The sequence below is a fragment of the Propithecus coquereli genome, unplaced genomic scaffold (assembly GCF_000956105.1).
Source record: "Propithecus coquereli isolate 6110/MARCELLA unplaced genomic scaffold, Pcoq_1.0 Scaffold4, whole genome shotgun sequence".
NCBI classification, from domain to species: Eukaryota; Metazoa; Chordata; class Mammalia; order Primates; family Indriidae; genus Propithecus; species Propithecus coquereli.
The window spans coordinates 10,267,542-10,281,238 of NW_012149729.1; positions in this window are offsets into that span (position 1 = coordinate 10,267,542).

The following is a 13,697-nucleotide window of genomic DNA, read 5'->3' on the forward strand; positions in this document are numbered from 1 at the left end:
CCAAAGGTGTGTCAATTTTGTTTATTTTTTCAAAGAACCAACTTTTTGTTTTATTAATCTTCCATATGGTTTCCCTGTTGTCAATTTCATTTAGTTCTGATCATGCATGTCAGATTTTAATGAAAATAGTCTCTCTGAAAAGCAACTATCCTCCAAGACATGCATCCTGGAGGAGTAAGCACCAGCTTAAAATTTTAAGATTGCAAAGGACTGACTGACTATGATGCTTGGTGTAAATACGAAAAGAGATTTAATTATGCCAGACTTTTCACTAGGATTATTTCATTTCGTTTTTGTTTTTGCTATTAGTGTTCTATAGTTCCATAGTTGAGTGGTCTGCCCTATTCCTAGTTTTCTAATAAGCCTGTTTATTTTTAGGGCAAATTGTACAGTTCCCAAGGTTTTTCAAAAAGACACATATGGCCTTCTAGCATCAACCCCTATCTTTTTACCTAAAATCCCTGCCCATAGTTGTCCAAAGTGAGTTAATTCCAGGGATGCCTAAATTTGGGCTGTGGAATTTCCCTTGCCATCAGGAAAAGGTTTATTTTTCTTTGCAATTGGCTGTCTGGTTGCCAATAGCAAGGATGGGGGCACATTTTGCTTATCTACCCAACATTGCAATATAATTTATGAAGCAGCCTTGGTTATGATCAATGTTCAAATGTTTTAGGTACTCTCAAAATGAATATTCCCCTTTTCTTTTTGATTATTTTGGGAATGCATAAATACATACAGAGCAGATGAATTTGTACCCTAAGAGGAGGCTGCTGCAGTGGTTAGTGCTTATCTTGTACATGTTGAATATTAACGTGCACTGTGTGCTCCAGCACCATCCTGTAACCTGACGACAAAAATGCTGCATTCCCTCAGTTCATGTTATTCCACTCACTTTTCCTTCTCATTACTGCTACAAGAACGTAACCAAGGACAAAAGCCAATTTTACCTGCACGATATACTGTCAAACACTGTTTAGGTAAATACAAAACTTAGTTTATATCCAGCATATTGTCACAGATAGAAGCATGTTGCTTAGTATACACTGCCCAAAGAATTTTAATTTTTGAAAGACAACAAAAGATTTTTAAAGCTGGCAACAACAAAAGATACCTCTCTATTTTCCATGACAGATGTTGAACTAAGCCAAGATGAGTATAGGAATGCATGAATATACATGTGTGTACACACACACAGAGTGGGTGAGGTGCTTGTCCACTCTGTGACAAAGTGGATGATTTCCTTCCATATGTAAATGTAGAATGAGCACACAAGGCACAGGCCTTCTTTCGTCTTCGATTCTCATTCCTTCTCTGTTACGTTTTTACATTCTTCACAAAGTCATTAGAGTCGCCATCAACACACCCTCTTAAACCTTAGATTGTTTATAGATAATCTGTATAAAACAAATCATTCTTTATGAATAATACCAAAGTTCTTTCTTGATAATTCTTCTCTATTGCTTCTCTTAGCCATGTCTGAATCTCTGATGGAAATAATTTAAAATATACTGAGGATGTCTATAAGTTAAAAGGATAATATAGAAATGGTTATTGAATCAGCACATTAGCTTTTAGCCCTTCTATTTGCTTATCATACAATGGGAACTGCTGTTTACTTTTTATTCTACAAAGGACAGGCCCAGTTTCTGTCTCCAAACAGTTAAAGGAATTAGATGAGAAATTATTCCAAATGAACTGTACACAGTTTGATTAGCCTAGCTGCAGAGTATAGTTTCTGAAAAAAAGAGTCATCAACATGCCGAGGTCAAATGCATTCTTATTGAATAATAAATTGAAGCCCTAAATGCTGCATCCAGTAGCATATTAGTATATATGATTCTTGTTAGCAATGCAGTAAGTATTTTAATTGGCTGAATATTTAGGATGGGTTATTTTAAAGCTGTCCCATTTAACATCACAACATTGCAAAGAGTCTCTGTTTAAATGGGTCACAAACGATATTCATACTTAAAGGAGGACAGACTTTTATTATGCTGATAATATTACTTGTTAAGCTCTTTATACTTTAAAAAACGTTTCTCGGTATATATCATATAATGACACTTCATTCTCACCAGAGGCCTGTCAAGCAGGGGGTGGAAATGTATGTTCAGATATAATTTTTGCATCATAAATTGACCTTAAAGCAAGCATCTATTTTGTGATCAAAAAGAGGAACATAAAAATTGAATAATAAATGTGTATATTTAGTGTTTACAGTTAAATAAAAAAGCATTTGAAAATCATAAACATAGGTCAAATATGTTTTTTGTTACTATGTAACAGAGTTAAAGTAGCCCAATATTAGAAATGAAAAAGTCACAAACAAGAGCAACAATCCTTGGTTTCAGTGTTTCCAAACCCTAGAGGAGTCCGGCACCAAATGTTTAGTTTCCTTCCAAATTGTTGGTCAGTTGTTGGGTTGTGTATGATGTGTGTATGTGTGTAAAAAGCAATCTGGAGATTCTTGTTTGGAAAATATGCCAAGAAAAATATATTGAAATGAAGTGGAAAATCAAGGTGTTGTCCACATGATTTTGCATTTTTTTCAATAAAACCATAAAATGTTCTCAAACCGGTGCTTCCACAGTGCCATGAGCCAATCTATAATTATTTTATTTCACTTCCAAAGTATTATTCTTCCATCTTTTTCATGAATATAAGAATAGCTATGCTGTGTACTGGAATTTTTATTCATATTTTACTGAATTTTCATAAGAAATGAAATTTTTAAAACAGAAAGGTAGATAGATCACGTGAGGAGATAAACATTCTCATTCAACAGCAAAGATGTATGTAAGCATTTATCTGTGAGTACCACTTGACCACAAGAAATATTTCCCAGACCTGTCTGTAGACAGTATGTGGACAAAGAAGGCAAGATAAGCTAATAAACTAGAAGCGTGTAGCATTTGATAATACAAATGATTGACACCGTGGCTTGCTAAGTATTGTGGATGCTTGTCTGAGTCTCTTACTTATTAAAAAATAAACAAGTAGAAGTTAGCAAAACAATAAAACAACAGATGTGCAAGCTCGAATTTAAAACCAAAGTCTTCCTTCTTCCCTTGTCTTTCCTCTTCCCTTTTCTCTGCCTGACTCCAAGCATACCTTTCCAGCTCATTACTGCAAATCATTTGAATTCCAGCACACAATGTCACCTGCTCTGTAATCTGATTACTTTATGGAGGAATTAGTATGTATATTTAATGTAGAAGGGTTTTAATCTTGATGAAAATAATCCTAAGGAACTGTGATAGGGCCGCTCATACGTCTGGCAGATATGCCAGTAACATGCTAATAAATGACAGCTGATTTATGTATCTGGATTCTTTTATTTATAAAAATAGCAAGTGGACTGATTTTTGATATTAATAATACAAGTGAATCCACTTTGATTAGACTTCTGTGGAGAGCTGTGCATATCCGGCATTACAATTAAATCTTGTGATGTGGAATGGGAATGACATGCTAATGAAGCAAGCCAGTGAGCCTGAACCAAGAGTGTCCAACATCATTATGGGATATCTTAGATGAAGAGTAATTATAAGAGGAACACTGAAATGTCATTAAAAATCTTCACTAAGAGATTTAACCTACTATTTCGTACTAATACTGGATTTTTTTTTAAGCAACATAACTGAACACAAAGTTCCTTTTCAGAATTTACAGGAGAAGGTTTTTAAATAGGTCTGGATTTAAGAAAAGAAACAATCTAGTGTCCTAATTTAATTTGGTACATCAAAATTCAATGGTGCTATGTAATTGAAATCTCTTTTTAATAATTTCAGATGAATTAGCAATTAGGGCTTGATCCGATTTCCATGAAATTTATTAAAATTGAGGGTTGAAGCCCTTGAAAATTTTTATTCTTTTCACTCCATTAGCACAATACATCTAGACTAAATGACTAAATGACTCTGTCAGTTAGTATGGTACATTCCTTGTTTATTTATGAGAATTTGTTTCAAGGAAGTTCAAAAGAGGTAACGTAATGCATATTCATAGAATATAGCTTATAATATATGAATCGAGAAAGCTCTCAAAGCTTAAATTCCCTCCCTTTTTGGAATAAAAAATGTACTACCCTCACCTTCCTAACCAGATTTGCTTCTGAGCAATTCTCACTCGGGCTCTGCCTGTGTGTGATTCATCCTGTCCCCCGCCTCTGTGGGAGGAAGACTTCTTGACAAGTCACAACTGGGCACCGTTTGAACAGGACTCCGGGAAAGATGAAACGGTGCCAACTCTCAACAACATAAAATGTGGACTCCGAACACTGACTCGAACTTCATAAATCCAGGAGGCTGAAAGTATAAGAAATTGTGACCGAAACCTTCGTACCTATCACACTGCCTTGGCGCCCAGCAGGAAAAACAGAGTGCTTCTCAGCAGCAAACAAATAAATTACGCACATGCTGAAAGACCAAAAGAAATATGCCAAGCATTTGTTTCCCTTCTCCAGGCTCATTGTGAAGAACTGCAATTACGCTTAACAAAAACAGCATAGAACTAGTTGGCATCACTCTGAGACATAAATGTGTTTCTGTTCCAAATATGTAGCATTTTCAGAATGTTTGTATGTGTTATGTGCAATTTGTTCAATGTATCGTTCTGGGAAAACCAGGTCCTGACTGGGTAATTAGGAAAAAAGGTAAACAGTATTTTCTGACTGTGAGCTTCCATTTCTAAAGTTGAAGCAGAAAACTCTTATTATTTACCTTTTTAAGGAAACATTATCAACACAGGCCTTGCCAGTTTTTCATCAGACTTGATTTTTTACAAATGGGATCACCTCGTCGTTTAACATAACGGGCCCCCTGAAGAAACCTGTGTGGAGAATGGATGACTTTCAAGTAGATTGTGAATGAGTAAAAGATACCTCAACTCACTAGGGTTCTACAGTAGAAATAACATTGACTCTGAAATCCTTATTAGAGAATCACGAGTTTTTCCACTTAGTTAAGTTTGATTCAACAAGTCTTTATTCCTCACCTGCAGAGTGTAGTGTAGAAGATGGGCATGTGGCAATACTCCATTGTAATATTTTAAGGGCTAAGATAGAGATATGCCCTTGGTGCTAGGGAAGCATCAGGAGTGGACCAGCTGAGTAAGGGGGCATCCTGGAGGATGAAACACTGAGCACGGGATGGCCAAGATGGGTGGCGACAATGCAAGTCGAAAAGAGCACTGTAGGCAGAGGAAAAATTATGATCAAAAATTCGAAGCCCTAAATCTGAATGGTGTGTGTTATAGAGACACTGAGAGTGGCAACTGGCAGGGATACAAGTACTGGTAGGAAATGTAGGTGCTCCATGGCCTTCACATCACAAAGGACGAGGTGGGAATGGCAGCAAATGAAGCAAGAAGTAGCTGTAAGGGCCAGGGACTGGAGGGTCTTGTATATCATGCTAAAGAAATTGGACTTTATTCTGTACATGACAGGCAGCCACTGAAGGGTTTTTTTTTTTTTTTTTTGAGACAGAGTCTCACTGTGTTGCCCGGGCTAGAGTGCTGTGGCGTCATCCTAGCTCACAGCAACCTCAAACTCCTGGGCTCAAGGGATCCTCCTGCCTCAGCCTCCCGAGTAGCTGGGACTACAGGCATGCGCCACCATGCCCGGATAAATTTTTTTCTATATATTTTTAGTTGTCTAATTAATTTCTTTCTAATTTTAGTAGAGACGGGGGTCTCCCTCTTGCTCAGGCTGGTTTCGAACTCCTGAGCTCAAACAATCCGCCCGCCTCGGCCTCCCAGAGAGCTAGGATTACAGGCGTGAGCCACCACGCCCGGCCTTAGTGAAGGGTTTTAAGCCAGGGAAAACTATGGTCAGGTGTGCATTTTAGGTAGCTCACTCATTTTCTTGCCTTCATCTTTGTTTTGTCAGTCGTGCTCTCGAATGCCATTTCTCAGATTCAACAGATTCAGTTTCAGGTAGTTTTATGACTCTAATGGAAATTCAGTGGTGTTTCCACCAATAATATCGAATTATCATTTTGAGGAGTATTAAGCTTATTTTCATGACGGCTGTTCCATTCATCTAGCAACACTGCTCTAGTTTCTTTAATATACTTTCCATTGACAACCATTTTAAGCATTTTATATATTCAAAACAGCAGCACGACAATCCCGAGCAAGGCCAAATTCCAGATGGTGAATTTGGGCACAGCTTCAGCCTCATCACTGAAGTCAATTCTACAGAGGAGCTTTTGCTTCATGCCTTTCAGGTGTGCAAACATTTTTACCCAAAAACCACTCCAGGAGGAAGGAACCCAGAAGGCTCTTCACAGAAAGGACTATACATTTGCAGCACAGAATTGCTAAGCCCATCATCTGATCTTATCGAGATTACTTCTGAATATTGCTCAGTTTAGAAAAGTTGGGTAGAAAAGGGGCAGACAGGAATGAATGGAAAACAAAGAAAAGCAGATGATAAGGATGTTATCACTGAGAAAAACAGAAATCAAACCACAACACAGTTAAAAGGGTAAAATCCTCAATCATTAGCTGCCTTGCCAATGAGTTTTGAAAAATCATTTTCAAGACAATTAAATGTCCAGCCAGTTTAATACAAAAAAATTTCTACCTGCCTCCAATTTTCACTTTATTTATTGCTTACCAACTAAGAAGTATACGAAAATCTATTGCACTTGATTTAGAAAGGAAACATGGCCTCGAGTAGCCTATTGGATATAATCTGAAATCTTTTCTGTCATTGGAGGGCTTTACTCAATTCTCCTTCAATTTTTCTATCTGGTCTGCTTGTCTGGAAGTTCCAAGGTCAAGTTTCCAAGTACTTTCTCTATGGGGTGGAGAGAGAGGTAGAGTGGAAAGGAAGTAGAGAAAGTTTTGAAAATATTATCCAGCTAATAAAAATCAAGAACAGAAGGAGGGAAAAGAGGAGGAGGAAAAACAAGAAGATGAAAAGACCCTCACAAATGAGACAGAAGCCAGAGTTAGTTGAAATAGGGTAGGTAGAAAGAGCTCCTCACCAATAGCTCCAGGTAAGCTCCCAATAGCCACGTCCTTCTTTCCTCACCTCCCTTCCCCCACTTCCATGAACTTTTGACTCAGGCTCTCAATTGTATTTATTTTCTTCAGAATTTGTACTAAAAAATAATAATCAGAGAATGTTTGACCCAGGAACTATAAGATCCAAGAAAGACAATTTAAATTTGACATCTATTTGGAACTACATAAACAATTGACATTCAGATATATAAGGGAAAAATTAAGTTTAATACTTGTGGATTTATAAGAGAAAAGTATATTTTCAAAACTAATTATTGCTTCTTTTTCATGGTAAAATGACATTTCCTACTCATTTAGTAAGTGTAAAATATAAATTTATAATTTCAGCAATAATCATTTTGTCAGTAATGACAGCAATTAACATTTCACACTGAACTAATAATATTAGTAAAAAATAAAGGGGATATGATCCATTTAGATTCAACATAAATTCACCCATAGGGAAAGAGGACAAGTAGGCATAGCATATACACAGTGTCCCACCCTTCTTTGTTGCCTTTGATTAAAAAAAAAAAAAAAGCTGACTTTCTGTTAGATTAATGGAAATTACATTTTTATTCTAAGGAAATGACATCAATGTGAAGCAGCATTAAATCCTCAGATATCAACTAACAGGAAAAATCAATTAATCACATTTTTCCAACACTGATGGGACACTGTGAAATGGCATCACCCCCAAAACATATTATTTTAGAAATTCCTTCCCTCAAAACACTCATTGAGGGCTCATTATCAAGTACAATTGATACTCATGTATCAAGTACAACTTTACAAACTGGAGAAGAGGATGAAAACATAAAAGGACCTTGTGTCACAAAACATGCCATATATTCACTGTACCATTTCCTCTTCCTGGGCTTACAGAGGACTTTTCTCAGGCTCCCTTTCATGTGGCCATGTGACTGAGTTGCAGCCAATAGCACGTGGGCAGAAGTAACATAAGCAGCTTCCAGCCAGGCCCTTAAAAATGTCCCTCATGATCTTTCAGCCCTCACTTCCACCTTAGAGGATCACATTTCAGAGAGTGTAGCTACAAGAAAGAGAAGGCTCACTCCACCTGCATCAGACTGTGAAACTAAAGAAACTTTTGGTGTGTTAAGCCACTGAGTTGTTTTTTGTGGGTTTTTTTTGGAGACAGAGTCTTGCTCTGTCTCCCAGGCTAGACTGCAGTTGTGTCATCATAGCTCACTGCAACCTCAAACTCCTGGGCTCGAGTGATTCTCCTGCCTTAGCCTCCACCACACTGGCTAATTTTTCTATTTTTTGTAGAGACAGGGTCTCGCTCTTGCTCAGGCTGGTCTTGAACTCGTGACCTCAAGCGATCCTCCTGCCTCAGACCCCCAGAGTGCTAGAATTACAAGTGTGAGCCACTGCACCCAGCCAAGCCACTGAGATTTGAGGGTTCATTTGCCACCAATGAATAGCCTTTCCTAATCTCATAAACTGGAGAACAAAACGATAACAATGAAAATTTATAATATGGGACAGACAGAGATAAAGTAATGGACATAAACAGAAAGATAGTGAGCGCATCTTGCCTAGGGCTCAGCCAGGGTTGGCATCTCATAGGAGGTGATAGTTTATGGTGCTCTTGAATTATGGTAGGGTTTTTCAAGATAGAGCAAAACAAAAACATGAGATTAAAGGAAATAATCTACCATGGCTGTCATGTCCTTCAGCAAGAAATGACTTAATGATAGCTTCTCAATCAAAGGAAACCAGGACAGAGAAGGAAATCGAAAACCAAATTTGAGAGATAACTTCAACATTGTGCTGAAGCAATACTGAATTACCACTTATCTTACTTAACCATAAAATTGATTTGGCCAGATGATACGTTTACCAAGTAATCTGATGGTACTTTTATTATAAATGAAGTCATGGGAAAAAAAGCATTTAACAAGTTATTCAGAAATGTCAAAATTCTCTCCAAAATAGAAAATATTGTTTAGCTTGGGGCCCTTGTTGCTTAACACCTAACAAGGTGCTATCTTCTGATGCAAACTCTTTCCTGATATCTAAGTAGGTTTTAAGGTTAATGTAGTGATACCACAATCTATAGCTGCCACAGGCAGCCGAAGCCATTTCTATTGAATTTTCTAATGTGGATGTACAAAGTTTCCCCAAAGATGAAACAAAAACTAGGAGCAAAAAAATCCAAACTCATTTACTATTCAGAGAAAGTGGTATGTTCTGCACTGGTCTGTTCTGAGAAGGTGTGAGGTGAAGGCTTTGCTATGAATTGTCAAATCTGCTTTTCCAAGAAGGCTGTTTGAATTATAATATAAAGAAGAACCTGTGAATTTGGAAAAAATGAAGAAAACTATGTTAGAAACAAATGAACAAGGTGTGTAGTGCCTTATCACTGGAGGGTAAATGATAACCAGTCCTCAACGTGCAACATACAAGAGTGTTGAGTTATAGGGAGATAAAGATTGGAAAGAAAAGATTCCAAGCATTGGGAGATCTTTGAAGCGCTTGATCTGTGGATACCATTTTATAGCTTTAGAAATTCAAGGCAGAAACAAATGGTGGTTCTGTAGGTTTGAGGCATAAATCATTTCAAAGGTGAACTCATAGGAATGCAGTCAGTTCAGAGCAGCGGAAATGAAGGCAACTGGTTTTTCTGAATGAAGTGGATCAGGCAGAAATGTTATCCCTAGTAAAAAAAAAAGAAGAAAAAAATTAAAACATTAAATAGATCTCAAAGTTAAATTCGTGGTTATAATATTGAATCGAGGGTTTTCAACGTAACGAACAATCTGTGCATTTAAGTATACTCCTCTTTGAATAGAAGTGTATCAGATATTTCCAAGAAGAAATGATGGTAAAGATTAGCTTGGGAGAGTTTTCTCCTGATAAATTGCAATGTGGCCCCAGCCACTCAGGGCATAAGAAACAGAAAGCTGGTAATATGATTAGAACAAGGTGTTTGACTGCATGCCTTTTGTAGACCTCTATTTTATAATGATCTTTTTTTCCCCTCTTCTCATCACTATGCTCTTATTAACTATAATATTTCTGCTGATATTGTTACCAGGTTTCCTTCAGTTTCTTAAATACCAGACATATACTGTTCCATCTTTGGTTTGGAAATTAAGAAAGTAGGCAACATGAAAGCCGATGATACTTGGCAGCTTTATAAATAAAATGAAATTCAAATATGGTCTTCCGTTTTTCTTTTGAGTGTACGTATATCCTCAGATTGATTTGCATAATCTGTCTGGATCAGATGCACATGTACCAGCTCTGGGACACAGAAGTAGTCCCACCAATAGGACTGCTTCTTTTTATAGTCTTAATATGTATGTACATCATAGCAGAATGCCTTAAAACCTATGAATGACCTTGGAAAAAGTGTCCTTGAAAACAGTTCTTGTAACTTCTGCTACGTGTAATTAGCAATGTGATTATGTTTGCACTAATTGAGGAATAGAATTGAGAAGCCAGTTTTGTTCCTGCATCATTCCATATCTCACTAAACTTAACACAAATGTCCAAAGACCTTTGTGAAAATATTTGATGTGTGCTTGTTGAAATGATTCTGCTGTTTCAGGATAAATTTGTATATATTTTCTTTAAAGGTAGGTTTCCTCACTAACTGTCCCCATCCCTCTTTCCATGAAGCATCAACACTGTCCCCATGGGAATGAAGAACCCCAGTCTCTGTTTTGAGAGGGACATCTAAGAGGGGGCTCTGCCAACCTTCTTTCTCCCCAAAACCATGAGGAGTCTTCTGACCAGAGAATGTTATGCAAGAGGCAGAGGTACAGGTAGGTTAGTTTTTTGAAGTTTTATTTCATTGCATCTTTATGAAGTGATGGAAAGTGTAGCCAACCATTTTCCTTGGGTAGCAGCATGTATTTGGTGCCATTGGAATGCCAGCTGTTCTGGACAGCCATCTTCTTTGGTTCAACGTCATTTATTTGAGTAGGAAAATTCCTTATGACTATAAAGCATGCTCCATCAGGACCAGAACTATGATTGTAAACTCATCACCTTCCAACTCCAAATTATTGTCCCTAGAGGGCAAAGTAGCTTTCTCTTTCTCCTAGGTCAGTGGTTCACAAACTTTGCTACACATTAGAATCACCTAGAGAGCTTTTAAAACTCTCCCTCCCACCAATGGAAACAAAATAAATGTCTATGGGTGGAATCAGGTATCTGCAAGTTTTAAATACCTATGGGAGTTTCCAGTGTATAGCAATGGTCTAGTAGTCAGTAGAAGGCTTAGTTGTGATAATCAAGTGGAATAGCTTTCTGAGAAAGCAGTTAGTGGTGGAAAAATCTAGAATGATTGGGAACGAAGTGGGCAGAAGGAAGAAGAGAGTGGGCTTTAGTGGCAGGTGGTCTTGGAGAGGTGAGGATGGGATGCAGGTAGGAGTAACACCTGTTGATAGCCTTAATTAATGTGAGGAAATGTTTATCTTCCCCCCCCCCGCCGGGTGTTAATATGTGATTGGTAATCAATGATAAGATAGTGGGATTGACTGAATTGCCCTCTCCAAAAAAAATTTGTATATTAAAGCCCTAATTCCTTGGATCTCAGAATGTGACGGTACTTGGAGACAGAGCCTTTAAAAGGTGATTAAGTTAAAATGAGGCCATTTGGCTGGACCCTAATCTAATATGACCAGTGTCATTATAAAAAGAGGAAATATGGACCCATGGGGAGATGCCAGAGTCTCACACAGAGAGGCACAGCCGCATGAAGGAGTAGCAAGAGAATCCTTATTTGCAAGCAAAGGGAAGAGACCTCAGAGAAAACTTACCTGCCCTCACCATATCTTGGACTTTCAGCCTCCAGAATTGCCAGAAAATAAATTTTTATTGTTTGAGCCACACAGTCTCTGGTAGTATTTTGTCATAGAAGCCCCGGAAAACTAATACAGATAGTATAAAAAATAATGGAATAACAAACATTTGAACTTCTGTTAAGTATAGATTGTATTGACTCACCAGTGCAGCTTGTCTCTAAGTAATTTTCCTAAAGCTCTTCAGGTAGATGTGAGTTGTTCTATGGAGTATACATAAGTCATTTCCCAACTACTATTTTTTGACCACTCTTTACCTAGCTAAATCCCACCCAACCATCAAAGTCCAGTATTAGGTGCTACCCTCCCAGGAAATCTTCCTGGAACACCAGCATTCTCAGTTGTTCCCTCCCTTCCCTGAACCCTCAAGAACCAGTGATCTGTGCCATAAGTTGCCTCCTAATCATAAACTGAGCTTTGACATTTCAAGTATTGTTGCTTCACTGGCAATTTAACTTTCCTTATGTTCTAATCTTGCTTGCCCCACCAAATTATAAACTCCTTTTGTGTAAGGGACATAACTATTCATTTTCTGTATCTCCTTTAATGTCTGATAAAGTTCTTCCAGAAACATTGATTGATACGTAATTAAGAGCATTTCTACAGACACTATCACACTTTGTACCTGAGCTTAATTAAATCTCAAAAGATCAAAGACAAGATAGAAAGATATTCTTTCTGTAATGACTGTGTCACAATCAGCTACCAGCATTTTAGCATTCATGAGTAAGTCACAAGTGACTTTGAGAACCATAAATGGTTATTTTCTAATGCCAAGTGAGATTAAAAGATGATGGAGAAAGAATATAACCTAAAGGCCATGGTTAGTCATCTTTTCTACTTGGACATGCTCCAGTGGGCAGAAGAAAAGCATCTCCTACAAACAATATGGAGACTTGTGCTAATGACTAGATTTAAAACTTCAAAATCTTCCTAATTAGACCTTAATCTAGCACCACTTGATAAAATTGTGTTGGAGAAATACCATCCTCATACATTTTCAGATGACATAATCTGTCACAGCTCAGTGAATCATAACATTAACTAAAAAGTCCTAGGATCAAGCCACCATATTTTACTGAACAATAGGGTAGAACTGAAATATTCTCATCCTGAGTTTTAATGATAGGCTCACATGTCTCTGTTTCCTGATATGATCAAACATAGAATCATGGCCAAGCCAAAAAAATAATCTGCCAGAGGTTGGGGTAGAAGATGAAATAGAAGATAATGAGTCAAATTTTGAAAATCTACCTATAAAATTAGTCTTCATATTTTTTTAAATGAGGCGAGGCATTGGTGGAGTATGTATGGTGTCAAAAATTGGCCCTCAGTTGGAAGCTGCCTTCCAGGCAACGTGTAAGTGGCTGCACACTCTGTCCTTTCAAGTCTGCCTTAGTAGCGAATTTTGAGGGTAATGGGAGAATGCCAATCTTGACCAAATTTTATCTTTTCTTTCTCTGAATCAATTAGCTCTTGCCATGTAACAATTTTAAAAAGTATAAACACAAATCTCTCCTAGTGTCATCCAGCAATAAATATTTATTCGGTTCACTTGTCCGGGTCAGCTGAGGGATGGCTGATCTAGGCGGGCTCCCCTGGATAGCTTTGCTGATCTTGACTGGACCTCCCATGCATCTCTCATCCTCCTCTTGGGCTGCTCATGTCTGCTCTCATGGTGACGGTAAAGGTGCCAGAGTCACACCCGTGCTTCTCATGACTCTGCTTATGTCTCATCAGCTCTCATCTCACCAGCTTGCATCTCTTGACAAAGCAAGTCACATGGCGCCTCAGTTCTTTTGTGCTGATAAAACAAAATACCACAGACTGGGTAATTTATAAGCAACAGAA